The following is a 17,023-nucleotide window of genomic DNA, read 5'->3' as shown; positions in this document are numbered from 1 at the left end:
AGGACCTAGTTTCATAGGAAATCCTCAACATTCTATTTGGAATAACTTTGGCCCTGGTTGAAGAATCTTAGCGAATTTCCCAAAGAAGATGGCTCGGTCCGCTGCGCTCCTTCCCTGAAAGTTTGGGGGGGATTGGTCAAGTGGGGGCTGAGAAAAAAGGGGGGGTCCCAAAACGTGTTTTCTCCATGTTATTTTCCATAGGACCTTTAGACTCGGCTACAGGTCGAACGGCTGAATGGATTTATAAGAAATTTGGCAAAACTGTAGAGTCCGGTTCGCAGATTACGCTTTTTTTGGAATGGTGTAAATCCGTTCAGTAGTTGCTGAGAAAATTAAAGTTAAAGTCAATTATATATCTATACGCGCGCACGGGTGCGCGCACCCAAGCGGCTGCGCGTGAGCGAAATTTTTTTCTGCTGCGTGACGTCTGTTAACGTTCGATTCGAAGGAAATCAGGAAGTGTTGACCGCCATTTTGTCACTGCGAGTAAATATATTGTTCATTTCAAAGCGTTGAAACATGGAAAGGGGAGAAGGTAGAGATAGTCTTGCTGCGTAGGTTTTCTCGGGGTGTGCAGTAAGGCCCTTAAACGCGAAAAGATATATTTTTAAAAAAAAAAAAAGTTTCGGGGTGCGCGCACCCGGTCGCGCACACCTATGTACAAGAGTGTGAAAATGGAGATAAATCAGAAGTTTGAGTGCTTAGATATAAGGTGGCTCTGAAAAGAGCCCTTGTGTTAATTGAGTGTTTTCTGTATTTATAAGTAAGTACCGATGCAGAGCCTGATGTTGCAGAGGAAGATTCTGTTTCCCTCATCCGTGAAATGAACACCGTCTCTCCTATAGACGTCTTGCATGTGGTAACGCAAGTTGTTGTGGTAAATAGAACCCATGCTATAATCTCTGAGGAAAGCAGAAACAGATTTATTTACATGTCTCCTTGCTTTCTCAATTTGTGCACAATGTTGATTGGACCAATTCCATTTCTGTCTTTGGCATATATTGGAATATACCAAGGCAGTTCGAGGAAAAAGTGTCATCAATTGTCGAAAGGTGTCTTTTAGAAGCATTTCCAGACCTACCCCAGTGATTGTGCCTAGATCGTTCCCACCACAGTGCACAATTATAAGGTCTGGTTCTGGGAGATGCATAAAAGTTTTCACCAATGGAATCAATTGGTGACATTTCAATCCTCTTTGCCCAATCGACGTTATGTGTACATTTGTTAAACCAAGGTTGCAAATTCGTCTGCTTGCTGCATATTTTTCACTCCAGTGAATATAACTGTGTCCTATTAGCCAGACCTTCATTTTCAAGGGATATGTAGTCGTCCTCCGATCGGTTCTGGAAGTGGAATGGTAGTTAGAAGCTGAAAGTCAGGATAAAAAAAAAGGATGAGGCTGGGTGTGGTTAAAAAAATAAAAATGATTGGTTGATTGTAATAACTGGAGATTGAAGAGTACGTTGCATGTTAATGTTTATGTTAAACGAAAAGTACTATTGGGTGTGAAAAAAATGATATGTAACAGAGCTGTGGATTGGCAGGTGTTTCTGGAGGGAAAACAGTCTTCTTAGTTTGCTGTAGAACGTTGAGACATGAACTTTTGACCTGTGCCTTCAGCCAGGTGCAGAATGAGGTGTTACCATGGAAACAGCCGGAGATGGCAGTTGGTGATGGGTGACTTTCACGTGAGATTGAAAATATTGTGAAGGACAACCAATTGAAATGTAAATTTGATTTTACAATTTTGCGTGACGAAATGTGATTGGCTGAAGAGAGTTATATGAGTGTGTATTGACTGGATATCTGTGCCATTGAATTTTGGTTGCAGTGATATAAGCTTAATAGACAGTTCCGTCAAACGAATATCTGTTTTGTGTCTGTCACTGTTGTACATCGTACAAAGCATTGGTATAGGTAAGTCTGTAACAGTTTGTTTTGTCATGTACCGTAAAATATAGTTTAATCACAAACAATGATTGATTTTCCTCGTAATAACTAATTTTTGGCTGTCATAATGTGTTGTATTTCTAAAAGTAATTTTTTCATTTAAATGTTGCATACGCAGTAAAAAATATTTTTAATATAAAGAGTAATTATTTTTGAAATTTTGAAGCGTTTATATATAATGAGAGAAGTTGTTCAGGAAGTGAAGAAATGATATTAGCAGAGAGACAGATAATGCAGAAAGAGAGAGAAATGGTAAATTACTAGTGATACCGTCGTCAAAAAATGCTAATGGTTAATGAATTCGTAAACTTTTTGTCAGTCGACAAAATTTCAGGCTGGTTGGTGGCCGTGGCCTGCACTGGTGGGGGTGGGGCGAGAGGGAGGGGGAAGGGGGCTAAAGTGGTAATGATTAAGGTATTCACAAAGTTTTTGTTAGACGACAAAATTATAGTGCGGTTTGTGGTCGCGGTTTGCACTGGTGGGGTGAGAAAGGGAGGTGGTCGAGTGAAATAAAATGAAAAGTTTTGACCATGAGGTTGTACACAGATTTGTGCAGTAAATGTGTTCGTACATTGAGGTAGCAAACGGAGTATAAAAGTATCTCTCTCAGTCTTGCTGTTTGACTGCATCTTCATGTTTCCGTCTCCGTTGCCCTGTGTTATGTTATTGTGTGTGTCTGTCTGTGTCTGCCTTCAGTCCGGGCTGAGGAAGTTTGCTGTGGAGGCGCACACACAGATAGTCCTATCAAAGTAATTGGAACGTTTTGAAAAAAATAATTATATAATTGCATTGGTATTTTTAAAGCGCTACTGAATGTTTTCTTTCACAATTACCGCTTGGTTGCTTTCTCAGAGCAGAGGGTATGTCGTATTTCACTTGTTGGTGCCTCTGCATCTGACTCTGTTCTCTGGTGGCTGGCGGAGAACTGTTTGTTATTGTGGAGATGAAATGGTGATAAGGAGTGAAATACGACATAGCGTCTGGCCTGTAGAAGCGTGGGAGCAGTGATTAACTCTGAGTCAAGCGGAACTGTGGCGGTGCTTGGTAACAGTAATACATTTTTTTTAACAGAGGTACAACTGTCTGTACGGTGCGCGACCTACTAAGAAAGAGTTCACGGGCCGTTATAGGCTTGCAGGTTCTAGTATCAGTAAGTGAGGTCGAGAAAAGAAAATATTCAGGGCTTTATTTATGAAGGCCTTGCGCCACCGGTGCGTCACTTTTTCCCATTTTAAAAATGACGCACCGGCGGCGCAAGGTCTTCATAAATAAGGTCCTCAGTTAGTACAGCTGAGGTTACGTGGAACACATGAATAGTTTTTCAATATATAATCATTTCAGTTGAGATTATGGATTAAAAGAGAGAACGTGAATATTTGAAATGTTTATTCAGAAATGCACTGTTTTGATGGCAAATCATTATGTAATATGAGTACAGAAATTTAAAAAAACACAGTAATTGGTATTGTCAGTAGTACATGGAATACAAACGTTATAGTTGAAGAAAAATGAATATAGTTTGCAAAGTTAATTGTACACTCTTATAAGGAAGTATATTATATTTTAATAAATGGAAGAAGGTCTCTGGCCTTTCAGTTTAGGAACTATATATGAAAATGCTAGTGGTTATACATCATCAGTTTATCAATCAGCTGTCTACATGCGAAGCACTATCAAGTTTTTATTATATTACTGTATGAGGGGAAAAAAAGGCGCCAAAAGCGACAAAATGGTGAGAGGTGCATGTATGTAATCTGTTGGATGGTGCGCAAATCACTATTGAGGAGAACTACGGTATTGAGATATCTTTTAAAGGTTGCAGTATTGCATTTGAAATACAGCACAAGAAACAATGGTAATATTATTGAAAGAACATATTTTTCTGTTATGTATTTAAAAAAAATAATTTTATAGAAAATTAAAGGAGCAGAGGCGTGTGAGGCGGAAATAAGCAGTTGAGAGGCGAAACGGCGTTTACAGTTATAAAAAACTCGTTTAATATTTGCACATTAATTAGGGCACATGTAGCATATATTAGCGAGTTTTGCATCAAGTACGTTTGAAATAACATAAGATAAGATATGCAATAGAATTGTTGAGATTAGAGTGTAAAAAAATAAAGTTGAAAATCGAGTAGCTGAAGAAAAAAATGTAGTCCACATAAAAGACCAAAATTTAACCAGCACAAAATCATAATGTCCACTGTTAGTAAAGCCAATAGGTCTGTTCTTCATAAGAAAATATGAAAAAGAACGTGAAGAATATAGGGAGGCAAAAGGAAATGAGAACGTCAATGGCTTGCATAAGAGTTATCGAACCATTGTGTAGGCAAAGTAGGTAGCTTCTGCTTCTAACAGGAAATCACTGTTATCATTTGAAAGTATGTCAGCTATCCAATGGAAAAGAGGAAAGCAGTATTCATGATCTGTTATTATCGGAGTCTCTATTACCATCAGAGGACAGCTCGGTGGGTTTTCGATGTAGCTCTCTGTTAGGAAAGAGTTATCCGTCCATTGTGTAGGCAAAGTAGGCAGCAAGTGCTTCTAACAGGAAATCACTGTTATTATCTGAAAACATGTCAGCCATCCAATTGAGAAGAGGAAAGCAGCATTCATGATCTGTCATTATCAGAGCCTCTTTTACCATCAGAGGACAGCTCAGTGGGTTTTCGATGTAGCTCTCTGTTAGGAAATCTTGCGCCGCTGCGAATATATTCCAATGACCCAGAACTCCTTGTATCGCTGCAAAGGCCATAAACCCTCCGTTGTAACAAAGCTGTTCATGATCAATTAACGGATTCATGAGGTGATTGTAATTCGCTTCAGGAGGTACCAAATTGCAGAGACATAAGTCCAGGGCCCACGTGAAATCACAGCTCAGGCAATGAAATACAGGCTGCACACAGGTGAAATACGAATATCGAAATGATAATCGATATGAAGTATTCAAAGTTGAGAGTGCTAAGGTGCCGTAGTAGAGAAGCATTCTCTGTCGAAATAGTTCTAAGTGGTCCGGCTCGTTTGCGAAGGCAGGAGGGACATCCATTTTGAATTTACCTAGATGGTAAAGGAAACGGCGCAGCACTGCCGGTTCTATAGCAACTCCACAGAAATAGGTCGCCGGCTATGCAGTGAAGAAGAGCAGAATGACTTGATAAATTTTCTAGCAGTCTAGTCACTTAAATATTGCTTAGTAGTTATCAAAAAAATAGCCTGTCTTGAAGTGGAGGATGCGTTAAAAAATAAGGGAGTCATTTGAGCAAATTGTAAAGGAAGGTCAATTTTCTTTTTACACGAATGCTGTTGTCTGTGAATATTAGCTAAGTGAAAGATATGTGTGTGAGCAGATGCTACGTTAAGTTTTAAATGTGACAATGGAGCTCTTGTTCATGTCTTCCGATTCAAGGTCGGTATTCGCTGCCAAATGCAAATATCATGAATCGCATGCGTGGGGTAGATAATCTACATTCTTAAAGGAAAGCAAATGGAGAGTTATTTTTACCGCGTTAGCTTTGTCGCTTGAAACGTTACAGTGATTTTCATTATTTGTTAAGAAAGTATCACTGATGAAGAATGAAAATAAATCCTTATAAATAACAGGGACTGGTGTATTTTAGAAAAGGTGTGTAACATTACAGGAATTGTAAATAAATAAATAATGTAATTGAAAGTGTATGGTTTAAAAATGAAATGTAAAGGTTTATAGTTGGCGTTTTGAAAGCGGTTCTAGAGGGCCAGTTGCATGATAGATTTAAAAAAAATACTACATGTTTTTCAAAAGTATTATGTAAAAAATATGTGTCTTTATGTACTATTTAGTTTATCTGCCTGTTGCCTATTCTTTGAGTTTTAGTAATGCTGTGTCTTATAACTTTACCAGGGGCGGTTTGAGGCTCATGGTGGCCTTGGGCAGGGAGGGTAGGTAGGGGGTTTATAATAGGGGGTCCGGGTGGGGTGGAGTGCGGAGTTTAGTGAAGAGGGAGGGGGGGGGGTTAGGGTGTTTGGTAGTGGATCAGAGTCAGAGGACGCCAAATTTCTGGTATGGGCTGCCACGCAAATATGTATCCATTCTCAGAGGTTTATTATATTAAGGATATATATTAACATGGTGGCCCTTGGGGTTTTGTGGTTCTGTGCAAGTGTACTGCTTGCATGTGTATAATGCTGGCCCTGTAGTTTTTGTCTATGGACATGGGGCCTTATTTATGACGGCCTTGCACCACCCGTGCATCACTTTTCCCATGCTAAAAGTGACGCACTGGCGGCGCAAGGTCTTCATAAATAAGGCTTTTGTTTTTTTGTGACTTGGCCTTTTAGTTATGAAAGCCTACTGTTGTAGGTGCATGAATTTTAACATGGGGAAAAGTGACATATCTGTGGCACAATGCTTTTATAAATGAGAAATTTTGTATTTAGTTTTAATGGAGAGGATTTTGGGGAACTTATTAGTTATGCTTGTTCAATGCTATAATGATTGTATATTGTGTAGGAAATAAGTTTGTAATAAGTTAATAAAATGTTATTATTTCCATTTTTAGAGTGATTGGTGCCTGAAAGCAACAACCTGCCATTTGAATTGATAATTTGAGAGTATATATTCTTTTTTTCAGGTGAGTTCCTTTTTTTGCTTTGGCAATTTCTGTGGGTGGTGATGAAAATAATAAAGAATATTTTTTGAAATGTTTAGAACATGATTTTATCTTAAATTTTTCACATGTGGTTCTATCTGCTTATACTACATATGTTTTTTGAGATGTTCTCCATTGACAGTTCAAATTATCTTTTAATGAGCTTGGTGCATGTGTTCTTTTGCAAGGAGTTCAGATTTAGAAATCATTGGAGTATAATTCTTTCAGGTTTCTTTTAATTAATACTTGTGAAGTGCTCATTATTTTTGAAATCTTGTTGTATTATGTTTGGCAGTGTTTCACCTTTATTTACAGAGAGGTATTATGATATGGATCTAAATGTAATGCTCATGTTTCCTGCATATCTGTGAATATACTATGTATAGGCACTTTTTTACATATTAATGTAGAGCTTTATTATGAGGTGGTTCTTCATGGTTAGTATGACATTTTGCATATGCTAAGACATTTACATGGTGAGTATGCTGTTGTAACATGAATGGAACTGTCTCTGTGGAAGGTAGTAATCTGTTAAGTGAATTAAATGGTTTGTATAGTGTGATCCTTTTCTTCAGAGTGCATACATTTATATTGCACTTTGTAGTGATGAAATAAAAAAATGGGTCTCTAAAAATTATTGTACAGGTAATAAATATTTCAGATATCTAGAAAATCTAAAAATAAATTTTACAGTGAAATGTCTTTTAACAACAGTAATTATTTAATGGAAAAAAAGCTCAGTGTCAATGTTTAGAGTTATATTGCCAATTTCTTTTTCAAAACAAGAGGAATGTGGTATCTTACAATATATAGAGTTAATAAGTTAGAGATTATAAAAATATATGTAGTTTAAAAATTAGTAAAGGTACTTTTCAGTTATACACTTATGGAAAAAGATATAATTTAGTCTCTATATTTTTTTAAAAGGATACAGAAGAATTTAATCAAACTAATTATGGAGAATTGGTCAGAAGAGAATCAAATTCATTTTGACATCATTAATGAACTGATGGAGGAAATTTTAGACGCGGTTGTTCAAGAGGAAACTGATGAAAATAATGATTTCATGGACATATCCTTAGATTCAGCCTATTTAGAGCTGATAGAAGAAGATGAGGACAATGGACTTGAAGAAGTCCCTGATGAACTAATGTTGGAAGTTCTTCTAAATTATGAACTTATGAATAAATAAAAAAAAATTGATAGCAAAGCATTCGTGATGACAGTTTTCTTGATATATTCGTCGATGAAGTGCTTCATGAGAGTGATAAGATATGTTCTCATGAAGTGTAAAAGAGATCGTAGTAAAAAAGATTAAAACACCTATGATGACTGACAGTTCTTAAAAAAAGTGTACTGTTTGTATGCTTTAAAAATTTTTTTTTTAAATTGTCTATAAAGTTAAAACAGATATGGAGTGTGATAAATTTACAAGAAACATTCACTACAGGATTTACTACTTTGTTCAGAGATTTTCTGTTATTATCTGTATTTCATTAGAAAATGAATGTGTGGTTTTAATTTGTACGGTATATGCTAGTAGTGAACTATAATATTTGTTATTTTTGTGTTTTACAGATTGACAATTTCATCAAAATTTTAAATTAAGATGCCGACCAGAATTGAAAAAAAGAAACTCTCCAAACGGACTTACAGTTTGAAGAAGAAAAGTATAGAATTATTTTCAAAGAAGGAGAGGACGGATACAAAGAAGAGTGCTCCTGGTAAGCAAACTAAAAAGTTTTTTAAAGGAATTTTGGGAAGGAAAAATGTAAATATTGAAGTTCAGAAGGAGAAAACAATATCAGTATCTAAAAGGAGATATGGAATCAAAGATAAAAATGTTTCTGGAATTAGGAGAGATGAAAGAGTGTACAGTAAAACCCGGAGTAATCAATTCAGCCAAATCAGGAAGCGTATGTTTTACAACAGAGTCATTTCGAATTTATTACAAAAGGAGAAAGTTTCTAAAAGAAGATCTGCTTTTTTTAAGAAGAAACAATATATAGAGGGTATCGTTGAGCGCGCATTTGAGACAAAAAGAAAATTATTTATTTTAATACTTAATAGAATAAATATTTTAAATAAGGCGATTCGAGTTTTCAAAGGTAAAAGTAAATGGAAGAGACACATAAATAGGAGTAATTTTTGTAAAGTGTTTTCTGGGAAGTGGATGCATACTTCAACTTCTGAGCCATTTTTTAATGAAGAGAGTTACTTTCAAAGTAACGATCTGTTGCATGCAGTTGACACCAGTGGTCGAGCGTATGAGGTGAAGGATGGTTGTGTTATTGAGAAAGAGAAAATTGTGGTTAGAAATGCAGAAGATGTTATGGCTAGAGAAGCTTTAGAGGGACGTCCTAATGCTCCTGTTTACAGTTGGAATTGTAGTAGCATTTGTAGTGTACGACAGGATTCAATTGATTTCTTTCGCAATTTCTTACGTAAGTACACTAAAGAAAGTCTAAAAAAAAAAATTCAAATGTTGCAAGAATTAGATTAATTGAAGAGTGCGAGAGAAAATAGGTCTGCAAGGCCATTCTCTGGCTTGTCTTTCTAAAAAAATATGCCAGAGTGTCTTTCATCACTTCCGGATGTTAGCAGTGCATCATACTAAAATGAGAAAATTAGTGAGAAAGTTGTACTATGCAAAAAGTCCAGCACTTAAACTTAAACAGTTAAATAGTGCTCTTTTGTATGGATGTGAATTAGATGTTAAGAAGATTTGTGCAGAAATTGAGGTAAGTTATTTTGGTCCAAAGGAAGATAATGCAGAAACTGATATAATTATAGAAGGAAATGTGTTAGAAAATGTTGGAAATGTAAATATTGAAAATTTTGAACAGGAAATAATAAAGTTTAAGGTAATTGCAGGTGAGAAACCAAATTTTTCTTGTGTCTGTTGTCGACACATTCATTACAAAAGTCAAACTAGGTTAGTTGATTTATATTTAAAAAGTGAAGATGAAAGTAATGGTCAATGGAAAGATTTTGCAACTTATTTGTTGGTGGAAAACTATTTTGATTTGGGTTTTGAGCAACGTGTTTGTAAATATTGTTATAATAAATTAAATGAAAATAAAATGCCTGCTAGAGCTGTTCATAATAATCTAGAGTTGGTAAATATTCCATCAGAATTGATGGATTTAAATACTTATGAGACGATTCTGATTCAATGTGTACATCCTTTTCAGGCTATTGTTCGAATGGAGCCTAAGACTGGTAAATTAAATCCTTCAGATTTACAAAGAGGATTAAAGGGTAGAGTTGTGTATTTGCCTCTTGATTTAAAAAAAAATATGGAAACAATTGGTGTTGAAAATGTAGAAGAGGAACCTCTAGTTATTCTAGTTAATGGTGTACCTACAAAGAGTAAGAAAATCTGGCAAGATTTATTGGATGTTAGGAAAGTGAAAAAGGCAACGTTGTATTTAGTGAAAAATAATAAGTATTACAAAGATGTATACGTAGAACAAGAAGATGTAAGTGAAGAAGAGGATTGTGATTTGTCTAGTGGACAAATTGAAAAAGTTGATGTATCCAGATCTGAAGAAATTTATGAACATTACAGTGTTCATCCACTGCATTCCAAAGAAGCAATAGGGAATGCTATTGAATTATTTCAGATGAAAAAGGCGAAAGGAAATCCTATTAGTGTGTGGGAAGAAAGTTTGGAAGGTCGTTGTTTTCCACAGTTATTTCCTACAGGTGAAGGTACACGATATGATGATCGACCTATGCAGATTCCTGCATCTGAGTACCGGACAACAAGATTATATGCAGAAGATCCAAGGTTTTGCCAATGCATTCCATATTTGTTTCATCTTCTGTTTGAGAGTGACTTATCTAGTCTGTCTTATGCAGTAAATCATATCTTAAAAAGTGGTGTACATCTGCAAAATATTTCAGCAAAGGAATTTATGGATAAAGTGCAACAGAAAGATAGTGTTTTGGATTCACATCTAATTAATTTAATGGCTTGTCAGCGGGGTACTAATGAGTATTGGTACCGTCGTCATGGAGATTTGAAGTGCATGCTTAGAAACTTAGGAGCACCAACATGGTTTTTAACTCTAAGCTGTGCAGAGTATGCTTGGGAAGATTTACTTGAATTTCTTCGGGAGGCGAATGCAAACATAGAAAAACATAAACTACAAGACACCTGGAGAACTGTGTTCATTAGATCCAGTTAATGTTTGCAGATATTTTAATCATAGATTTGAAGCTATGATGCCTTTCATTACAAACAAGAAAAATCCGCCTCTTGGTGAAGTACTGGATTTCTTTTGGAGAAAAGAATATCAAGCAAGAGGTGCTCCTCATATTCATATGCTGCTATGGATCAAGGATGCTCCTAAATTTGGAATAGACTCGGATGAGATTGTACTGTCTTTTATTGAACAGTATGCCACTTGTGACATACCTAATAGTACAATTGATAAGGACTTAAGAGGAAAAGTGTTACGTTTTCAAAGTCATCGCTGTGGAAAATATTGTCGGCGAAAATTCAAATCAAAGAGCAAATGTCGCTTTGGATTTGCACGACCGGCACTTTCAAAAGGAAGAGTCAACAATTTGATGTCATGTTTGCGACATAATATCAGAAGGAGGTCACCTAAAAATACGTACAATTTAAGAAGAGGTAAAGAATCCAAATATATTAATGACTATAACCCAGTCATTTTGTCCATGTGGAATGCTAACATGGACATACAATATGTTGCAGACAACTCTATTGCTGTGGCTCGATATGTAACGTCTTACATCACGAAATCTGAAAAGACGGAACTGAAGGAGATGTGGGAAGACATTTCTCATGAAAAGAGCCTAAGCAAGAAATTGTATACGTACAGTTTGAAGATGCTGTCTCATCGAGAAATTGGAGCATATGAATGTTGTGACATATTATCATCAGCAAGTCTTTATGCAAAATCAAGGACTATTCTCTGGGTGAGTTTGGGCCTAGCAGAAACACGAAACCGTGTTCTGAAACCTGTGCAAGAAATTGAATATTTAGCCCAGAAAGAACCAAACAGTACAGACATTTTGAAAACAAATATGTTGGATACATACTATCCAAATAGAGGTACTCTGCTTGAAAACATTTGTCTGTATGAAATACTTCAAAATTATACTTTTAAAAGGAATGTTACGGAGAACATTGATAAAGGTGTACATGCTGTAATTGGACATGAAGGATGTCTGGTAAAACAAAGAAAAGGACACTTGATAAATCATCGGAAACTGAGTTGCGAAACACCTGATAAAAGAGAATTTTACTATTTTGCTCTTTTGCAACTCTTTAAACCATGGCGTAGAGAAGAGGAACTACTTGGAGACTTTGATAGTTATGAAGATTCATTCAACGCATCTAAAAGTAATATTGAATGTCCTGTTTTTAGTAATTATCTCCAAATGTTGAATGATGAAATAGAGCAAGAAGCGACAATTGCAGCGGAGATTGCTAGAGATAGTTCACAAGGTAGTCAAAGTTCGGCTTCATTAAGTCAAGATCCACTGGGACAACCAATTATCCAAAATGAAGCAGCCACCGCCATGGATGAGGTGGAAAGAGCAATGCACCAAGGTCAAGAGGAAGTAATCGACTTAGAAGAATTAAAGAAGCAGTTTAATGTTGAGCAAAGACAGATATATGATAAAGTGACAGAGCACATTGAGCATGGCTTTCGTCATGAGAGAAAAGATTGCTCATGTATGTCATTTGAACCTATTCGATTATATGTACGTGGAGAAGCTGGGACTGGTAAAAGTTTCCTAATTAAAGGAATTACTACATATTTACAGCAAACAACTCAGTCAACACTGTCGTGTGTTGTTACTGCTCCAACTGGATTGGCAGCACATAATATTAAAGGTGTTACTTTACATCGTTTACTGATGCTGCCAGTTGAACATGAAAATAAATTACAATATCAGAAGCTATCTGGAGAAGCTTGTTTTGAAGTTTCTAGAGTCCTTAAAAAAATGAAACTTCTTATTATTGATGAAGTAAGCATGGTATCCAATTTAATGCTTGCTTTTGTGCATTTAAGAATGCAACAGACACTTAAGACAAGAGTATGATGTGTTATTTGGAGGTAAACATGTCATAGTTTTTGGAGATCTACTGCAGCTAACTCCTGTGAAAGGACAACCTGTATTTGAAACTGTTACACATGAGGAGACCAGAAAGTGCCTGGGCAGTATTGGAAATGTAAATATATGGTCACATTTCAAATATACTGAACTGATTCAAAATATGCGACAGGCAAAGGATACTAAATATGGAAGTATTCTTCAAGATATTAGGATTGGAAAATTAACTGAAGATGCGAAACACACTCTACGAACCCGATTACTTTCAAAGCTGTTTCCTAATGAAGATAATGTACCTGAGAAAATGTATAGTAAAGAGGTAGCAGATAAGTCAGTGATGTGCTTGATGCCAACTCTGAAAGAATGTTCAGTTTTTAATGAGAAAATGTTGAATTTAGAAAATCAAGAAATTAAGAAACTGGAAGCTAAAGATAGAATAGAGCATGAAGGTAGTACTATTGTTTTGTCTGAAAAGTTGAAATTAAAATTGGATTCTCTTCAAAAAACTATATCTAAAACTGCTGGTTTAGAGAAAAATCTGTATGTATGTTTAAATTGTCGGATAATCTTAAGGAGAAATTTACATGTAGAAAGAGGATTGGTAAATGGAGCAATGGGTAATGTTGTTGGTTTTGTCAATTATACAAATAGAGATGAGATTGAATTTTTGAGGATAAAATGTGATGGGATTGAGGAAGTTCAACAAATTAGTCGATGTTAAACTTGTTTTTTGCTTGTGAAAGACTTATATGTCCGTCGTAAGCAATTTCCAATTTGTTTGGCATATGCAGTGACTATACATAAATCTCAAGGTTTAAGTGTAGATTGTGCTTTGGTAAATATTGGAAGCACTGTATTCAAAGAGGGTATGGCGTATGTTGCTCTATCGCGAGTTAGAACTTTATGTGGGCTTTATCTAATTGATTATGATGAGACAAAGATTAGTGCAGATTTAAATTGTGTGAAGGAGTATAATAGGTTAAGAAGAGAATATGCTCCAAGTTTACCTCAATATCCTTTAATTGAAAGGCGTATAGTTGGTCAGAAAAGGAAAAATGAGGACAAAGGTGCTGAAGTAGTCGAGAAACGACGAAAAAAAGATGTAGCTGTTGTTGGTAGCCATAGCAAAACTGTTAGTATTGAAGAGATTGTTGGATTTAAGTTTGAAAATAGGTCTGGTGTCAACTGCTATGCAAATGTAGTAGTTAATGTTGTTTTCTTTCTGAAAAATGTTAAGGAACAGATTATAGAAAATCAGGAGCATACATTTTGCTATTCTTTAAATTCTATATTTGAAATGTGTAGTAGTGGTGATAGTGAAGTAGCAAGTGTTTCACAACTAAGGAATGTTTTAGACATATGTGCAGGAGTAAATCAATTTTCTCAGAATATTCAGCAAGATTGTCAGGAATTTATCATGTATATGTTTACAGTTTTGGAAGATGAAGGTGTAGATATTGATAGTCTTTTTGGCCTTTCTTATAAATGGGAACATAAGTGTGATAATTGCTCATTTTTAAGTAGTACTGAGATACCCAGTGAAAGATTTTTATATTTGACATTACCAGACTGTAAAGAAGTGCCTTTTAATAAACTAGTTAAAGATGCGCATCAGAACATGGTCTGTTCTCAATGCAACTCTGAAATGTTATCAACTTTATTTAGCCATAGATACGGACAATATGTAATTTTAATGTTTCAACGATGCAGAGCTGATGGGAGTAAATTGTCAACTTTAATTAAAAATGTTGTGGCTTCTCAAGTTTCTATTTCTAGAAGAACATTTGTAACTGTAGCCATCATTTTTCATGAAGGGCCTTCTACATCATCAGGACATTATACAGCTTATTTGAAGTGTGCTAGTGGCTGGACGCTTTGCAATGATAGCCAATTGACTTTTGAAAAACGTTTGCCTTTTGCCTTAACTAACTCTCATTTGTTATTTTTGGAACCCAAATTTCAGTAGAATGACTTGCTGTAGGAAGATGTATACTGTAAAGATCTGAAACTTACTAGTTTACAAATATCATGTAAATGAGGGTGTACAAATCTATAAATGAAATTTGTGTTTTGCATAGTGATAACATCAGGTACAAATTTACTTAATGTTTGATGGTATAAAACATGTTTCAAATTGTAATTGTGAAGGTTCAGAAAACAATAGATAAGACTAAGATTAAATAATTACAGAAAAAAACTACTTAACTCATAGTATTTGGCCACGTGGAAAAATATGAGAGAAGAAAATGAGTACTTTTGAAAATTATTTTAAAAGTTATATGGACGCAAGTTTTTGGGAGAGGTATTTAAAAGATAATGAGTTAGCTTATACAATTTGGCCACGCGGAAAGGTATGAGAGAAGAAACTGTGTCTTTCAAATAGATTTTTTATAGGAGATACCTGCACGGGGCTTTGTTGAGATATCTTGAAAAATAAGTGGTATACTTTAATTAGTTTGTAACTGTGGAAGATGTAGTGTGCTTACTCAAGAAATTGCGAATTTGAGGAAAACATTTAAGACATGTTTTTTTCAGGTATTTATAATATGTATGCAGATTTTGTATGGGTTTTTTAAACACAATCATTTTGATTGTGTTTTTTTTTCCCCGCTGTTATATGATGATTAATATTGAAATCACTCTTGATAGTGAAAATCAATGTATTCTGAGGACAGCAAAAATAAACCATTTAATATGTTGTTTCACTTATTTTGTTACATTGCATTCAGAAATATGTATTATAACAGTTTTTTTTTACTCTCCTCCACAGATATTATATTTATAAGGTAAGTTCAATTAATAATATCTGAGAGTTTTCTCTGCATCTCTCTTATTGTCTCCTATTGTTTTTTCTTTAATAAATATACTTTATAATCGTATTTTTAATTTTCTTCCACAGGTGCTACGTTTTAAAAAGAATTTTACTTTTTTTTTTTTTAGGTAAGTATATATAATAAAGAAACTTTTACATCATTGTGTTATTTCTTTGTCTATCCTCGTTAAAGCAATGTCATCTTTTATATTAAACACTTCCACATAGGATTGGGTGCATTGTTAGAAGGCATGCTTTAAAAGTGATTTAATAAAATGAGCGACATTTCACTGAGTGAGTTTAGCAATACTGATATATGAAAACAATGGTGGATATGATATGAAATGTTACATGGTGTTCTTTGCAGGACTTAAAATCCTGTGTTGCAGTGCTAATTCTGCCTCAAGATTAGGGGCTGGGAGGCTTAGTGGTACTTGTATGGTCATGATAGAGCTACTCCTTTCTGAGCCATGGTTGAGGTGTGTTCATGATAGAGTGGTTCCGTCATGGTTCTGCTTAGTGAATAGAACGTGTCACGGAAGCACGATGTTAGTGTTGCGCAAGCACAGCGGCAAGTTCATCACAAATGTTGTCCGTCCTGAGGACAGCTGAGGCAATGCTCGTGATGGAGCGGCTTTGTGATGAGTATGGAAGGATTTAACAGCTGTTAAAAAAGCCTGAGGGGTCTCTATAAAGAGGAGATATGTGTCATTCTAAAGCCTTGTTCCTCTGAAGTAATGCGTCTTGAAAGTGGCTGACAGTAATTTATGAGATTTTACTCAGTGACTTTCAGGCCCATGCTGTTTCAAAACTGTGCATGTGCTTGAAGCAGGCGTAGGTCTTGACGCAGCAATTTGAATATAGGGGTATATTATAAAGGGGGTTTATCTGTGTTTTTTGGCTTTAAAAGCCAAGAAAGCAGAGATAAAATTATCTCTCTATTACCTAGCTGCCGCTAACACCAGTTAGCGACAGCTAGTAGGAGATAGCGACCATTTTGGGCCCCACTTTGCATGTCAGTTATATTTAAATCTAATGAGATGCAAAGTGGGCGTGCCAAGATGTCAGCAACTGAAAATAGTCTCTAAACTTGCTATTTCGTATTACTATCTTTTGGAGATATTTGCGCTAAGTGGGAATATTTCTAAAAGGTAACACCTGCCTTGAGCAGTTCTTAGCCTTCTTATCCAATGGGAGGTGGATAACATGGCTAATAGCATTAGGTCGGTATTGCATGAATAATGCTGACTTTTCTGCGATATTCATGCTTGCAACGATTTTTACCGCATTTCCGTTAAACCTTGTCAATACCAAGGTTTATTTGCGGTAAAAATCGCCGCAGCGGTGCGGTACATTTTTAGTCTATAACCAAGCATTAGAGATAATTATCGCTATTGCTTGATAATATGCCCCAAAGTGCACTGGTGAGCCTTGTTGTAGCTGCATTACATTTGCCATACAACTCTAGTAATGTATTGTTTTTTCTGCACAGATATATTACACATGTATGCTGTCTTTCTGCCATGGTGCGCCTCATT

This window comes from Lissotriton vulgaris, chromosome 3_1 (genome assembly GCF_964263255.1).
Source record: "Lissotriton vulgaris chromosome 3_1, aLisVul1.2, whole genome shotgun sequence".
In the NCBI taxonomy this organism is placed as follows: Eukaryota; Metazoa; Chordata; class Amphibia; order Caudata; family Salamandridae; genus Lissotriton; species Lissotriton vulgaris.
This window is presented reverse-complemented; position numbering follows the sequence as displayed.